The sequence below is a fragment of the Nesoenas mayeri genome (assembly GCF_963082525.1).
Source record: "Nesoenas mayeri genome assembly, chromosome: Z".
In the NCBI taxonomy this organism is placed as follows: Eukaryota; Metazoa; Chordata; class Aves; order Columbiformes; family Columbidae; genus Nesoenas; species Nesoenas mayeri.
The window spans coordinates 54,268,335-54,283,012 of NC_137542.1; positions in this window are offsets into that span (position 1 = coordinate 54,268,335).

Consider the following 14,678-nt stretch of genomic DNA (forward strand, 5'->3'; position numbering starts at 1 on the left):
AGCAACATGAACGGACCCACATATTTGAAAGGTAGCATTATATAAAATCCTTTATTATGATTAAGAGTAGAAGTTCTGACCTGTTAGACTGCTTCTGTAGATTAAAATTCAAGCTGTGTATTTAACATTTGAACTCTAGAGGTCAGACCAGAATTTTAATGAATGTTTTTTCCCTGTGGAAGATTTTTTCCACAGTCCTATGTGTGTTACTAGAATTCCACCATTGCTATTTGTATTTTCTCTTACAGTCTCCTTCTAAAAGTGTGTTTTCCCTGTTTTTCCTCCTCCTTTTTCCATGTAGTAGGCAAAGATATTCCATGACTCAAACAGCATTAGCAACTGAATAAGCCTTTGAGAGTACTGAGAAAAATGGAGAGATGTTAACAGCCACATTTCACAGCACAAGAAAAAGTGCTTGTGTAGCATTCACTGGCATAGCTGAGCATATGCTCTCCATGGTTCTTTAGTCATCCGCTTGGAGTGGGCAGCAGTGCTGAGGAAAAGACAATCTGTCTCTCTGTTAATGAAAAAGTGTCTCTGTGCAGTAGGGTTGATTAGTTAAAGGGTAAGCTGTTCAGTGACTTAGAAACCAAGAAACATGAAAAAATTCATGGTCACTATAAGAAAAATTACCTTTCTGCATGAGCAGCTCATATATTTATGTTATATGAAACACAAATATGGTAAAGCTTGTAGCACTTGAATACTTGAAGACAGAATGCAAGAAATAAAAAATATTCTTAACTAAATACACCTGGAAAATTTACCAAGTTATAACTTATATCATCTCAAGATTACTGCTACCTTCATTTAAAGTATGGCTATAGCTCAGTAGAGGGATGCACAAACCAGATTTAAAATAGAGAGCAGAGGCAATGGAATAGGTTTAAATTTGTTAGGGAATAAGCTAATCAGCTCTCATTTCTCACCTGAATACCTTGCTCACACAGGATTCCATGCTGCTGCTACTCAATTGCTTCATATAAACGAGTCCAACTGTGCAGATAGCTTGACTATCTCTGTACTTTTCTGTTGGCTGCAGGGCAGGAGAATTCCTTATACAGATCTGAAACAGCAGGTGGCTGAGCAAATAAAAGGGAAGGTCCAATTCAGCAGTGTTACCATGTTCTTTCTTATTTTTCTCTCAGCAGTGAACATGCTGCTGGCATTTTAACTGACAATAATAGTGACAACATAATCACATCATAGATGGGACTAACACCTCCTTCTTTTAATAACATCATCCAACAGTGAAATCCATTTGAATTGCTGAAAAAAAGGGGCAGAAATTTTGCCAGCTGCACAAAACCACAGATTTGAAATTTTATATTTTTCCTGTGCCAGAAATATGCCTGAGGCTGAATTTAAGCAGATGGACAAAACAACTCAGATTTTTTCTTTTTTTTGAAGGGTTAGACAAAGCAAAGTATATTTCTCTTATATCCAGTCATGATAACTTTTTTTTTTACAATTTCCAAAATATCCAAGATTTTGAGAAAATTTTCACATTTGCTGAAGTCTCTTTTGGGCAGGAAGTAAACCCTGCTCTCTCTTCCAAATATGTACTCATATTTTTCCAGTTTGAGTCCAGTCAGGAACGGAACTCACTGAACACACCGTTCTCCTGTTGCTAGCAAATATTTATCAAATCCAGTAGCAAAATGTCTCTCCTCCCTGCATAGCACCAACTCCATGGATGACACCAAGTTGGGTGGCAGTGCTGATCTGCTGGAGGGTAGGAAGGCCATACAGAGAGATTTGGACCCATTGAATTGTTGGGTTGAGGCCAATTGTATGAGGTTTAACAAGGCCAAGTGACAGGTCCTACACTTGGGTCACAACAACTCCAGGCAGCACTACAGGCTCAGGGAAGAGTGGCTGGAAAGCTGCCTGGCAGAGAGGGATCTGGGGATGTTGATTGACAGCGGCTGAAGATGAGCCAGCAGTGTGCCCAGGTGGCCAAAAAGGCCAACAGTGTCCTGGTTTGTATCAGGAATAGTGTGCCCAGCAGGACTGGAAAAGTGATTGTGCCACTATACTCAGCACTGGTGAGGCCCCACTTCAATTTTGGGCCCCTCATCATAAAAAGGACATTGAGGTACTAGAGAGAGTGCAGAGGAGGCGACAAAGCTGCTGAGGGGCCTGGAGCACCAGTCTGATGAGGAGCAGCTGAGGGACCTGGGGCTGTTCAGCCTGGAGAAAAGGAGGCTGAGGGGAGATATTATCGCTGTCCACAACTACCTGAAAGGAGGCTGTAGCATGGAGGGTGGTGATTTCTTCTCCCAAGTAGCAAGTGATAGGACAAGAGGAAACAGCCTCAAGCTGTGATGGGGAGGTTTAGATTGAATATTAGGAATGATTTATTCACAGCAAAGGTTGTCAGCCATTGGAACAGACTGCCCAGGGAAGTGGTTGAGCCACCAATCCCTACACCTATTTAAAAAATGTATAGATATGGCACTTAGGGACATGATTTAGCAGGACTTGGCAGTGTTAGGCTTACCGTTGCACTCGATGATATTAAGGTCTTTTCCAATCTAAATGATTCTATGATTCTAACTCTATGTAGAACTTACCTCTCCTCTCTCAGCTGGAGAGGTCTGCTGATGGACTTAAGCCTTTCAGAGATAAAGATGAACGTAATTGTGAGGCAAAGAAAGGAACAGTGTTTGTCTGGAGAAAAAAAAAAAAAAAAGGCACATAATACATACTAGTACAGAACAACTGTAATTGTCAGTCATGAATTTGAAAATTGGGAGTGCTTAAAGTAATGTCTCCCATGATACTCTTTTTTTGTTAGTGGGATATTTCCCACAGTTTTTAAAGTACAAAAGAGTACAGAGTACCTAAGTGCATCATTCCCAAACAGATCCTCACTGATTAATTCTTAGTAGAAAATACATATAAGTTGAAGACATTAGCTCATGTGTGCTTTGATCATAGGTATTTTTGAAACATATATGTAGGAATAAACCTATGTCTACACTAAACACGTCTATCACAATGCACAAGATACAAAGCCTAGACAAAAGCCTAGATTTTGTATATAAATCATGGCACAGCACATTTTAAAGAATTACAGACTGCTTACTGTCATTTTCAGTAGTTCTTGCAAATTGCATGATGCTCTACAAAGCCTCTCATGCAAACATAGATAAGCGTAACAGTGATACATGGATTTTAAAAAATGCTACAAAGCTTGTAATACTTAGAAGAATGAAACTGTGAATGTAAGATGTAAATTACAACATGATTTTTACTTCAGTGTTTCAATGTGTAGAAGGGATTCATCACAAACATCTAATAATATTTATTTGAACATAGACATTGGTAGCACCTTGAGGACTTTCTGATTCATGTTAAATAGAAAGTGTTCAAATGCAGCAGTATCAAATATCAGCAGAGAACTAAAAGAATGGTTAGACAATAGCCTATGCGAATGAAGATATAGATTATAAGTCAATCAAAGTTGCTGAAAATACAGAATCGAAGAACAATATACCAAGGCACTAACTTACAGAACATTAACTGGCAAGTGATTCTTCACACAAGTGACATTCAGAGAACGTACTACTAGAGCACCTATAACATGATAAAATTGTAAGATTGTCATTTGATTAGAAATATTCTGCTTCGTCAGTTTTGTAATTACACTGGCATAAAAGCCTACCTCTTTTATAGTCTGGGCCAAGAGAGGCTAATCTTCTTAAGGACAAGAAAAAAGGTGAGCCATAAAAAGCAAACTCAAGTTTAGGACATTATAGCTCATCAGCAAAATCATTCATATCTTTTGCAACTTGCCACCTAGTGTATTAAGACAGCTATTCAAGGATTTCAGAAAAAGCAAGTTTTGGATAGAGAGGTTTACAGACCTTTTTTTCTGCTGCTTCCACTACCTAGTTACAAGTTGCATTACAGTATTCTACTTATCAGATTTTACTTTCCAGCTTGAAATGTTACACTCTGAAATTCCATGTCTTTCTTGCAAAAGGAACTGAGATAATGTTATATCATCTAAGATCAACATCATCTACCATCTGTATATCATTACTGTCAGAGAAGGCCGTTGTGCTTTTGAATACCATTACAAATAAGATAGAAGAAATCTCCATTAATAAAGCACCAGATACCCATTTCGTATGTTTATCCATGATTGCTGCACATAGTATGTATTTTCTCACAAGCTTTGGATGCTATCAAGGATACTCTTCGCCTTCAATTTATCCTCCTTCTGTGTCAACTAGTATCTTGACATAACCACTTTGTAAGATCTCATCTTTAGGTTAATGGTTGGACCTGGTGATCTTAAAGGTCTTTTCCAAACAAAACAGTTCTATGATTCTATCTTGCACAAACCGCTATCCCCATTTCTCTGGAAACATTTTCAGTTTTCTGTCATCTTTATAATATTTTGCTTTCCCTGATGCTTAACTTTTCCCCATAGATCTGGTAAAATTTCGCTTAGTTCCGAAGTAAGATTCACAATTTTTCAGGTAAGGTTTGAAGGCAAATATGCATTCTTTCTTATTCTCCCCTTTTCTCTCTGTTGCATCATCTTCTTTTCAAATGGAGACTGTTCAATGCTGAGGAACATGCCTTCAGCTTTCCGTACAAAACAAAACAAAACAAAACAAAAACCCCAAACACTCACCAAAAAAAGAATTGTACTACAATGTTCTCTGAATTTTGCTAAGAAAAATCAAATACTGTAGAAAAACTGACTTTTTGGTCAACCTTTGAGTCCAGTTCTTCCATCACTCACATAGATGAACAAAGATACATACATGCACAACAGTCTCCACTGTACTGTGTGTCAAACACATTTTTGTATCTCTGTCTATTCATAGGTACAAAGATTAATGGTTATCTGGCAACTCTATGCATAAGTGTTTCTGTCTGCCTAACTTCTGTGCAAAGTAGTCTTTAGCAGTAATTTTTACTGGACTGAAAGTCCCTTGGGAGAATACAGTAATTGAAAAAAAAAATAATCTTAAATGAATAAATGTATAGACAAGGCTATAAGAAATAAACATCGCAAGTGTCTTCGTTTTCTGAATCCTTACATACACTTATCGTACTTTACTGTTTGGGATACCTACTGTGCATATCCTTTCATAAAAGTTATGACTTTCATGGATTTTTTCCACTTACTTTCCTTTTAACATGATGAAGTCTTCTTATCTGCTTCTGATATCACTTAGAGAGAGTGTTTGTAATCATCTTTCTCTTATTTTTCCACAGTTGCCACCACTTGTTCAGCAATACTTTGGTTACTAGTACATTAATAATTACTGCCAGCGTTAAACTCTGAATTTCTTTGAGTTAGCTTGGATGTTATAGTGGTTAAGAGCCTCTTTGCACTTCATGTTCCTAATGCTTCTGCCACAACAGCCCTGAGGAAGCAACTAACATCATTCAGTTCACAGTTTGAGTTTTCTATCTGATCTCTTTCAGAAGACCTGAATTTGTTACAGACACATACGGTCCCTTATATTTCTGTTGAGTCTTATGTGTAAGGCTCCCACAGGCATGGAATTCACATTCAATAGCTCATCTACAGAGCACCACAAATGCTGTCTGCATTCTCTATGCACAAGATTTATTTGCCATACAGACACCTGTTACCAACCTTCATATCCCCACTATTATCAAAAAACAACTTCCCACCAGTGATCAAACCATCTAATTTTAGGGTGTGTATCTAAGGTCATGTGTTTTGTCCCAGCAGTGGCCTAGGGAAGGAAAAGAGCGACAACTTTTTATTTTCCGTTCTTGCCACTAATTCATTTAGATTGTTATTTTATTCATATTTCTCTTTAATAAAAGAGCACTACACCTGTGGCAGGTATGACTCCATTAGGTACTAGAGAGAGTGCAGAAGAGGGTGACGAAGCTGCTGAGGAACCTGGAGCTCCAGTCTGATGAGGAGCAGCTGAGGGAGCTGGGGCTGTTTTTAGCCTGGAGAAAAGGAGGCTGAGGGGACACCTTATCACTGTCTACAACTACCTGAAAGGAGGCTGTAGCATGGAGGGTGTTGGTTACTTCTCCCAAGTAGCATGTGATAGGACAAGAGAAAATGGCCTCAAGTTGTGTCAGGGGAGGTTTAGATAGGATATTAGGAAAAAATTATTTACGGAAAGGGTTGTGAAGCACTGGAACAGGCTGCCCAGGGAAGTGGTGGAGTCACCATCCCTGGAGTTGTTTAAAAGGTGTTTAGATGAAGTTCTTAGGGACATGGTTTAGTCCTAGAGTTAGGTTACGATTGGACTCGATGATCCTGAGGGTCTCTTCCAACCAAAACGATACTGTAATTCTGGTAGTTTCCATTTCCTCATGTATTGATATCGCAACCAAAAAGAGGAAAAATAATCTCAGAAGTAAAAATTCTTTATAATCACTAATTCATCTGCTTTCCAAGTAGGATAAGTCAAAGAGTATTGGAATCTGCTTTCAAACCTAAACAGCCAGTGTCTGCAGTAGCAGTATTTACCTCAATTACTTCTGGCAATTCAGGACGTTTGTTCTGTTGTGTATGTTGTACTGTTTGCTTCTGCCAGTTGTGATAGATTACTCCTCTCCTCTGCAGCAGAGATGCCTTTATCTGCAAGAAAGCTGCTAGTGTGAACTGGGGAACAAAAGTCTGACAGCAAAAAGTGGGACAATCCTTCCTGAGTTGTGTGTTCAATGTCACCATTTAGTCTGCCACTCCGAGGCAGTCCAATCAACAGGGAATAGTGCTGTGTGTTCTTCTAATTACACATGCTAATTAATTGAAATGTGCCTACCATGAGCACAGTCAGCTATAGTAACCCAAGTACCTCTGAAAAATCATTAAATGAATAGGTATCTCAAAGATGGCAAGTGAGATACAGCTCTGGATTAGTGCTGGGACCATCTCTGGACTTCTCCAGACGTCTTTCTTAGTTGCTGGTAGGGCTGAAGATTTAAATTAACATTGAAAAGATTTATGCATTCACACGGTTTTCCTCAAAGTACTCATTAAAAAAAAACCAAACCACTTTTTCACATTTGGAACTTAAAAAAGTATTCTGGAAAGTTATAAAAAGCAGTGTAGATTTAAATAGTTCTTTTGAAAGTCTCCCGTTTTGATGCTTTTTTTCCCCCACTGTTGTCTTGATAGCTGAAATGTATTGATTTTCAATAACTTGAAGATTTGCCTTTCAGAATATCTTCCTACAACTTAGAAACAACTGGAGCAGGCCTTCCTTTTTTGTAAGCACATAGAAACCATCAGATTTCAAGATTTTATGTTTATTCCCCTAAGAAAGATTCTAATGAACCTTTAAAAAGCAGTATATTTAACTTAATGAATATTACATTGAAGACACATATTCAGGCCAGACATGAGGGAGACATTTTTTACAACGAGGGTGGTAAAACACTGGCATGTGTTGCCCAGTGAGGTGGTAGATGCCCCATCCCTGGAGACATTCATGGCCAAGCCGGATGGGGCTCTGAGTAACCCAATCTGGTTAAAGACATCCTTGTGCATTGCAGGGGGGCTGGACTAGATGAGCTTTGAAGGTCCCTTTCGACTCAAACTATTTGATGATTAGTCCTGCAATATATTGCTCTGCATAAGAAACAGAATACAAGACACATGCATTCTGCTTGCCTCTAGTATCTACACCATTAAAACATGATGGTGAGGTGATGGATCTTAAGTGCTTAAACTAAGTCAATCAACACACAAGAGCAGATTCCAGGATTAAAACTGACAACTATTAAAACCTTATCTAATGAATTCACAAGTCAACAAGGGGGCACTTTCCAGCTATCTCTAAAAATACTCTACTAGTTCCAATAACCTGAGCAAAGTTAGGATGAGAAAATGAAGAAGATTATTTAAAAGGTAGTGTAGTGTCTGTCATAATACATGCATATCGCAGCCAAATATTTGACAATATATACTTAGTCATTCTGTTTTATGCTGATCTTCACACATTATTGAAACATGCAACTTTTAAAAAGCATTTCTTCACTTGGCCCTGGAACTTCCAGACGGAAGCGATTTCTAAATCACAAGAACTTGTTTTTGTGGAATTATTATACAATTATGTAGGAAAACACTACTATTAATGAGAAGCCGCAATCAAGGTATTTGCATTTTTAGAGAAATAGTGTCTTTTTCTGATATTACAGAGAAGGGAAAAAGAAGCCTGAACATATCTGCTACTCAGCACAGCACTTAGCACTCTGAATATCATAATGTGACCTTTCACAGCTGTATACGCTAGTTTTAGAAGTGTTCATAGAATTAGCCTTTGTATTAAACAGGTATAATGTTTTTTACAGGAAGTATTCAGAAGTGTCTACAGCTGTTGTGTTAAATCACAGTTCTTCAAATCAATACAACCGTAAGATCAATATTATTTTAAATAAAGTTTTTATGGAGGACACTTGCATAGGAACTAAACAACAACAACAATTTATTTTATCACAGCACAAATTCAAAGTGCATTGTCAAATCAAAGCTGTTTAGCTGGTCAGCTGAACATTCATCAGAGAAAGTGATTTCTTAAATACTTCTAATGCACTGCAAATACTCAACAAGGCAGACAACAGCAAAGAGTAATTAACAATTATCTATATACACATGACTCAAAAAAACCTCCAAAAAACGAACAAATCAGAATTTCTCTTCAACCTTTGACTTTCCTTTTGTGGTGGTGTTGTCTCTATAATGATGTGGCAGGTTATTAAACAGATTAATAAACACTAGCATTACAATATTGTTCTTCAAAAAAGAGCACTCAGAGCACACAAATATTCTACCAAATTTAGAAGGGATTTGCATAAGTAAATGACACTCCAGAGAGCTGGTAAAAAAATAGCAGGAATTTTCTGTGCTTTAATTTCACCCAGGGACACAGGCAACAATAAAACCCTCCTGTCTTACCTCACCTGTCGCTGTTCTGAAGCATCACACTCAGCTGCTCTAGTTTGGTTTCCAGCACCAAGCCAGAGCTGAATACCAAGATTTTCCAAGAGGTAAAAACAGCTAGGGCATGTAGTGAATATGCAAGCATGTACTTCTGTAGAATAAGTGTAACTGAGTAGACAGCTTAGTAGACCTCAATGCGCTATAATTATTCTTGGCAACCAGAGTTTCATATGACCCAGAAGATTGGGTAAACTACATTTCTGTTCACACACACCGTGGTGTGTTTCTCTCTGTACAGGTGAGCATGACATGCACCTTAGGTCACATCCCAGAGGCATCTCCTATACATACGAGTGTTTACCCTGCTTTTTGTTCCACAGTACACCACTGCCTGCGATTTCTTTCAAATCTTGCTTTCAACTTTCAGAGAGATGGATTCCCCTAAAAGCATGTTTCGGGAACCTATCAGATCACTGCTTTTGGGAACAGGCAAGAGAAGAAGCTGCCTTTCATGCTTTGCAGCAAATTTAGGTGCCCATTACACAGTCAGGCAAATTTAGGACTTCAAATTTCTACAGATCGAGCACATTTGCTGTTGTTGATCTTCATAGAAATCACGAAGATCATATTTACGTCAAAGTTCACTGTGGATATTTAGAGTGTATGACAGGAAAAACTCACAAAAATACATGGACGGCTAACACCTAAGATTCACATTTGTAGGTACACTTGCTTTCTGACAGTTTTATTAAAGGAATACTAATGATTGCAAAAGCTAGATTCTTCCTTCTTCAGGCAAACATTTGTTGCCAGTAAGTATATATGACTAAATATTCATGGAAATAAGATTAAAAGAGTGAGACCAAATCAAAATTATTTATTGCAAACTTAAATGACCGGACACAGAAAATAGCAGATATTATGAACTTGGATTAATTCTCAATTTAGCTTGCAGAGCTAGTCCTATAATGGTAAGTATTATTTTACTTCGTTGCTGATCCTGCTTTAGCATTTGACTTGATGGTTATCTTCTATTGAGAAACAATCTTAAACAAAAAATCACAGAGGATGAATCTAAAACTTGAGAGACAAGAGCTTTGTTCTGCAATCAGGTGCACCTTACTGTGTCATCTCACAGAAGTCCTGTTACTTCTCTGTGCCCCAGTTTCCTCGTGGAACAAACTACATTTGCTTCAATACATAGGCTGTTATATTTTTCATTGCTACAGCTGAACTGTTCTGGATATGTTCAGGTTATAATAAAATGAGAAAATATGAGAAAATAAAAGAAGTGGGACTGTATTTCCTACAGGTATAACAATTTACTCTTTTGCAGAAGGAAATTCATTTTGAGGTATACATTAGTATTGCAGTCATATAAAGCAAGGAATAAATGGTGTTATAATAGTTTTATGGAGCCCAGTAATTAACAAAAATTATTTAATACAAATAGAAGAGCCTACTATTTATTAGTGATCCATTAACCTAGGACACAGCAAAGAGATATAAAAGGTTTTTTCCTTATTCTGTTAACACTGATTTAATGGCAAGTTCATTTATCAATTTCATTTTTTCAGTGTCTTTCCTGACATAGTCACAAAATCAAAATCAAATTTGACAGAAAACAAGCTATACCTTTAGCTCAAGGGAGTCTGTGACCTTTCTACCATATGTAGCGGTCTCCAGAAATATTCACACACACCATGCACCATTACTTCTCTTTCTGTGAAACCAAAATGCTCTCATCTAAACATGCTGGCCTGTGCCTCAGGAGAGGTCAGTATCCTGGATGAAAACAACGTATTAGGTTGGTGCAAAAGTAATTGCAGTTTCAGACTGAATTTTAAATCATTATAACTAGGCTCACACACCTCTTTATTAATAAAAATAGGAACCATTACAATCAACACATTTTTGCCAACAAGAAATAAGTTTGTTCATTCCTGTAGCTTATAAATCTGTGCTTTGGAATTCGACGAACTCTTGGAAAGCATTTTCTGCATCCTGCTGGTTGTAGAAGCATTTTCCCTGCAAAAACTTGTTGAGATGCCTGTAGAAGTGGTAGCTGGCTGCTGAGAGGTCAGGTGAAAACAGCAGATGAGGCAAAACTTTGTAGTCCAATTCATTCAAATTTTGAAGTGTTGGTTGTGCAATGTGCATTTGGGTGTTGTCATAAGGAAGAATTGGGCCCTTTTTGTTGATAAATGTCCATTGCACATGTTGGAGTTTTCATTGCACCTCATCAATTTGCTGAGCATCCTTCTCAGTGTAATGTTTTCACCAGGATTCAGAAAGCTGTGGTGGATCAGACTGGCAGCAGACCAACAAACACTGACCACGATCTTTTTTTGGTGCAAGTTTGGCTTTGGGAAGTGCTTTGGAGGTTCCTTTCAGTAAAACAACTGAGCTGACTGGTCATTGCCAATTGTCATATGAAATCTACTTTTTGTCACGTCACAATCCGATCAAGAAATGGTTCATTGTCGCTGTGTAGACGAAGATGACACTTCAAAATGACAATTTTTTAAAATTTTCAGTCAGCTCATGAGGCACCCATTTATCAAGCTTTTTCACCTTTCCAATTCGCTAAAACTGCTGAATTACTGTGGAATGGTTAATGCCAAGTTCTTCAGCAACTTCTCATGTAGTTGTAAGAGGATCGGCTTCAATGATTCCTCTCCATTGGTCGTTGTCAACTTCCAATGGCCGACACTATGCTCCTCATCTTCAAGGCTCTCGTTTCCTTCAGGAAACTTCTTGAACCATCACAGCACTGTATGTTCTTCAGCAGTTCCTGGGCCAAATGCATTGTTGATATTGTAAGTTGTCTCCACTGCTTTATGATCCGTTTTGAACTCTAAGAAGAAAATCGCTCAAATTTTCTTTTTGTCTAATGTCATTTCCATACTCTAAAATAAAAATAAAATAAACAGTAAGTAATAAGTCAGTAGCAAAAAACCTCCAAACCATAAAGTGAGAAAAGCGCATTAAAATGATATATAACATAACCACATTTATTTAAGAATGTATTCCAATATCAAATGGCAAATTTCAACAATGCAAAAACTGCAATTACTTTTGCACCAACCTAATAAGTTATTTTGACCTGAAGAAGAATCCACTGTCCCACATATAAACTACAGATTATGAAAATCCTTTCTCATCCTTACAATTGCAATATTACTATTAAAAACTGCAAGATGCTGAGATATTAAGGCCACTCAGGCCATGCGGATACTTAAGACAAATAGTACCCAACCATGCACAAATAAGCATACATTTCTTCTCTGTAGAATAAGAACTATAAAAATCGAATATTTGATAACAGGGAGCAGAAGATATCAAAATATCAATTTTATTAAGAGATTTGTACCTGTGCAGTTTATATATGCTGTCTTTGAGAAACATGCAGAGAATACATTACATATATATTGCAAGTTGTTTTCTCTCATTAGAAACTTCTCTTAAATAATGACATTTAGATGTAATAAACCACTTTTGGATCTATATACTGCCACCAAAGGAAATACAATATTTCTAGATTCTTGTACTATTGTTCATGCTAAGTAAGCATAGATAAAAGCAGAGTCTCATAAAATGAGAAATTGGATGTTCTTGTTGTGCACAGTTTTCATTATTCAGAAATGAAGGACCATTGCCATTAACACAATATCACTGCTTCTCCAGTTAAAGACATATACATCAGACTCTGCCTACTGCAGCTATAAATGTCTCCATTTCACTGTTTCGATTTACTCTGTTACAAGTCTGTTTTCTCCTGTACATGATTAGCTGTTGTTTAGCTTATGCTGGAAGAGACCATTGAGGCCAAGGGCTGCATGCAGAAGTCCTCTGGAAAAATGAGTGAAGAGACAGGAAAATAGGTTGTTGCTCTTAGAGGGGAAAGTTAAGGTTGCAACGTATACACGACTGAACCGTGGAAAGTGTCAGTTACAGTGACACTGATGTGGTAAATGGTGTGAGTATGTGAAACAGCACAGCGTGACTTTGCTTTTTTATCTCTCGCCTTTGTGAATTTCTGTCAAATATGATGTGACCTAATTCTTTCACAATGCCGCAAAACAATAATAATTTCTTACTTTTTAATTATCATTTGGTGACAGACACTGCATGAGAGAAGGAGGCGGACATCATCTGGGGATAAACCAGTAAGAGGGTTTTGTCTATCAGCAGCTGTGCATGAGCCATCGGCAGCTGTGCACACACTCTTCAGTGTTTTAGGATAAAACCACACAGAAAAGTATCACTCCAGATGGGGAAGGTTTATGTATGTCAGCCCTCGACCAATCACACTGTGAGCATATTCCTTCCTGTGCTGGTTGCTGCCCAGCCTCCAGCAAACCATCCCAGTGCATCTACACTTGCCATCTTCTTCCACACCAGCATCATGTTAATGTTAATATCTTCCACACTTAACAACACACTAACATCACCCGAACGTTGTGTGTTTGAGTGCGCTAGGCATAAACATTCTGTGAGCTGGAATTGCTGAGAAAAGCCCTTGGATCCAGTTCAGAAACAGAGCTTCCCAATGCACCTGATCTGCACTGTGCAAATTGTGGCGTGCAAACTTGCACACCTGTTTCTCTATCAAGTTCAAGCATCTGTTTTGCAAAGGATTAAGTGGATAACAACGAAGTGACAAATAGCATTGAAAATACTGGAGCCAAGCTTGGGAGACTTTACTAATTCTTTCTTATCATATTTGTAATGGGCCAATTGAAGTGTGGAAAACAAACCTATGCCAAGCCAAATGGAGTCCCAGGACCTATGTATACATGCTGTAACATATGCATTCATGCATATGCAGGTATGCATAATGCTACAGCTCCTGTGATATCATGTGCAGATAGATACCCCTTCATTGTGTAACCCAGACAAACTCACCCCCATTAGGGGTAAATATCAGCATCCTTCAGTTTTCAGAGCAGAGACCAAGGCCCTCCTCCTCACTCACTGCTCTCAGATCCTACGCCACCCCACACCTCCCCAAATACTTGACACAATCAGTCGTTAGGGCAGTATGTGTAGAGCCACCCAAGGCAATACATATTCTAATTCCTTTGAGTTTACTTTGAATATCTGCGAGCTAGAAACACCCGGTGTTTCTTCCCTGTCCGACAGCCTTTTCTCTCCTGAAGGCTTCTTATCTGATGTACCTCAGCATGAGGTAGAGCGAGCTGAACTCCAGCTCCCTCTTTACAAATGTAAACAAATCCAAAACCACCTTTTGGCATCTGTGAAGAGCGTGTCTCAGCACGTGGGTACACCTGCCATTTTACGCCGTGCGGTGAGACACGCAGGCGCCCGCAGCGCACGGCCCTCCCAGCGGGAATCACACCCGGGGCTCCACAGCAGCCCACGCGTGATGCGCCCCTATGCTTGTGCGCTCAGCCGCGTGTTTGCAGTCAGCGTAAGGTTCAGGAGGCGGCAAACCGCGAGATGCCACCGCACCTCAGTGACTGTTTTGTGTGTGAAACCGAATGTCACTCAAACCCGGCCTTCCCTCCTCACTCACACCCCCTCCTCCTTGCTCGCTGTCGCGCACGCACCGCACGAGCAAGAGGCAGGTCCTGACTTCAGCTTCAGCAGCCTGCACCTCGAGTGGCTCTGCCACCTCCAGTGGCACCACTCGGCCACTTGCTCTCTTCCCGTCAGCCAGCGCCCGAGAAGCACTCGAGAGGCTTCGCAAGTGACAGGCGAGCCCGTGCGACCTCCCACAGCTTCCTTCACTCCCGGCCATCGTTTCCCA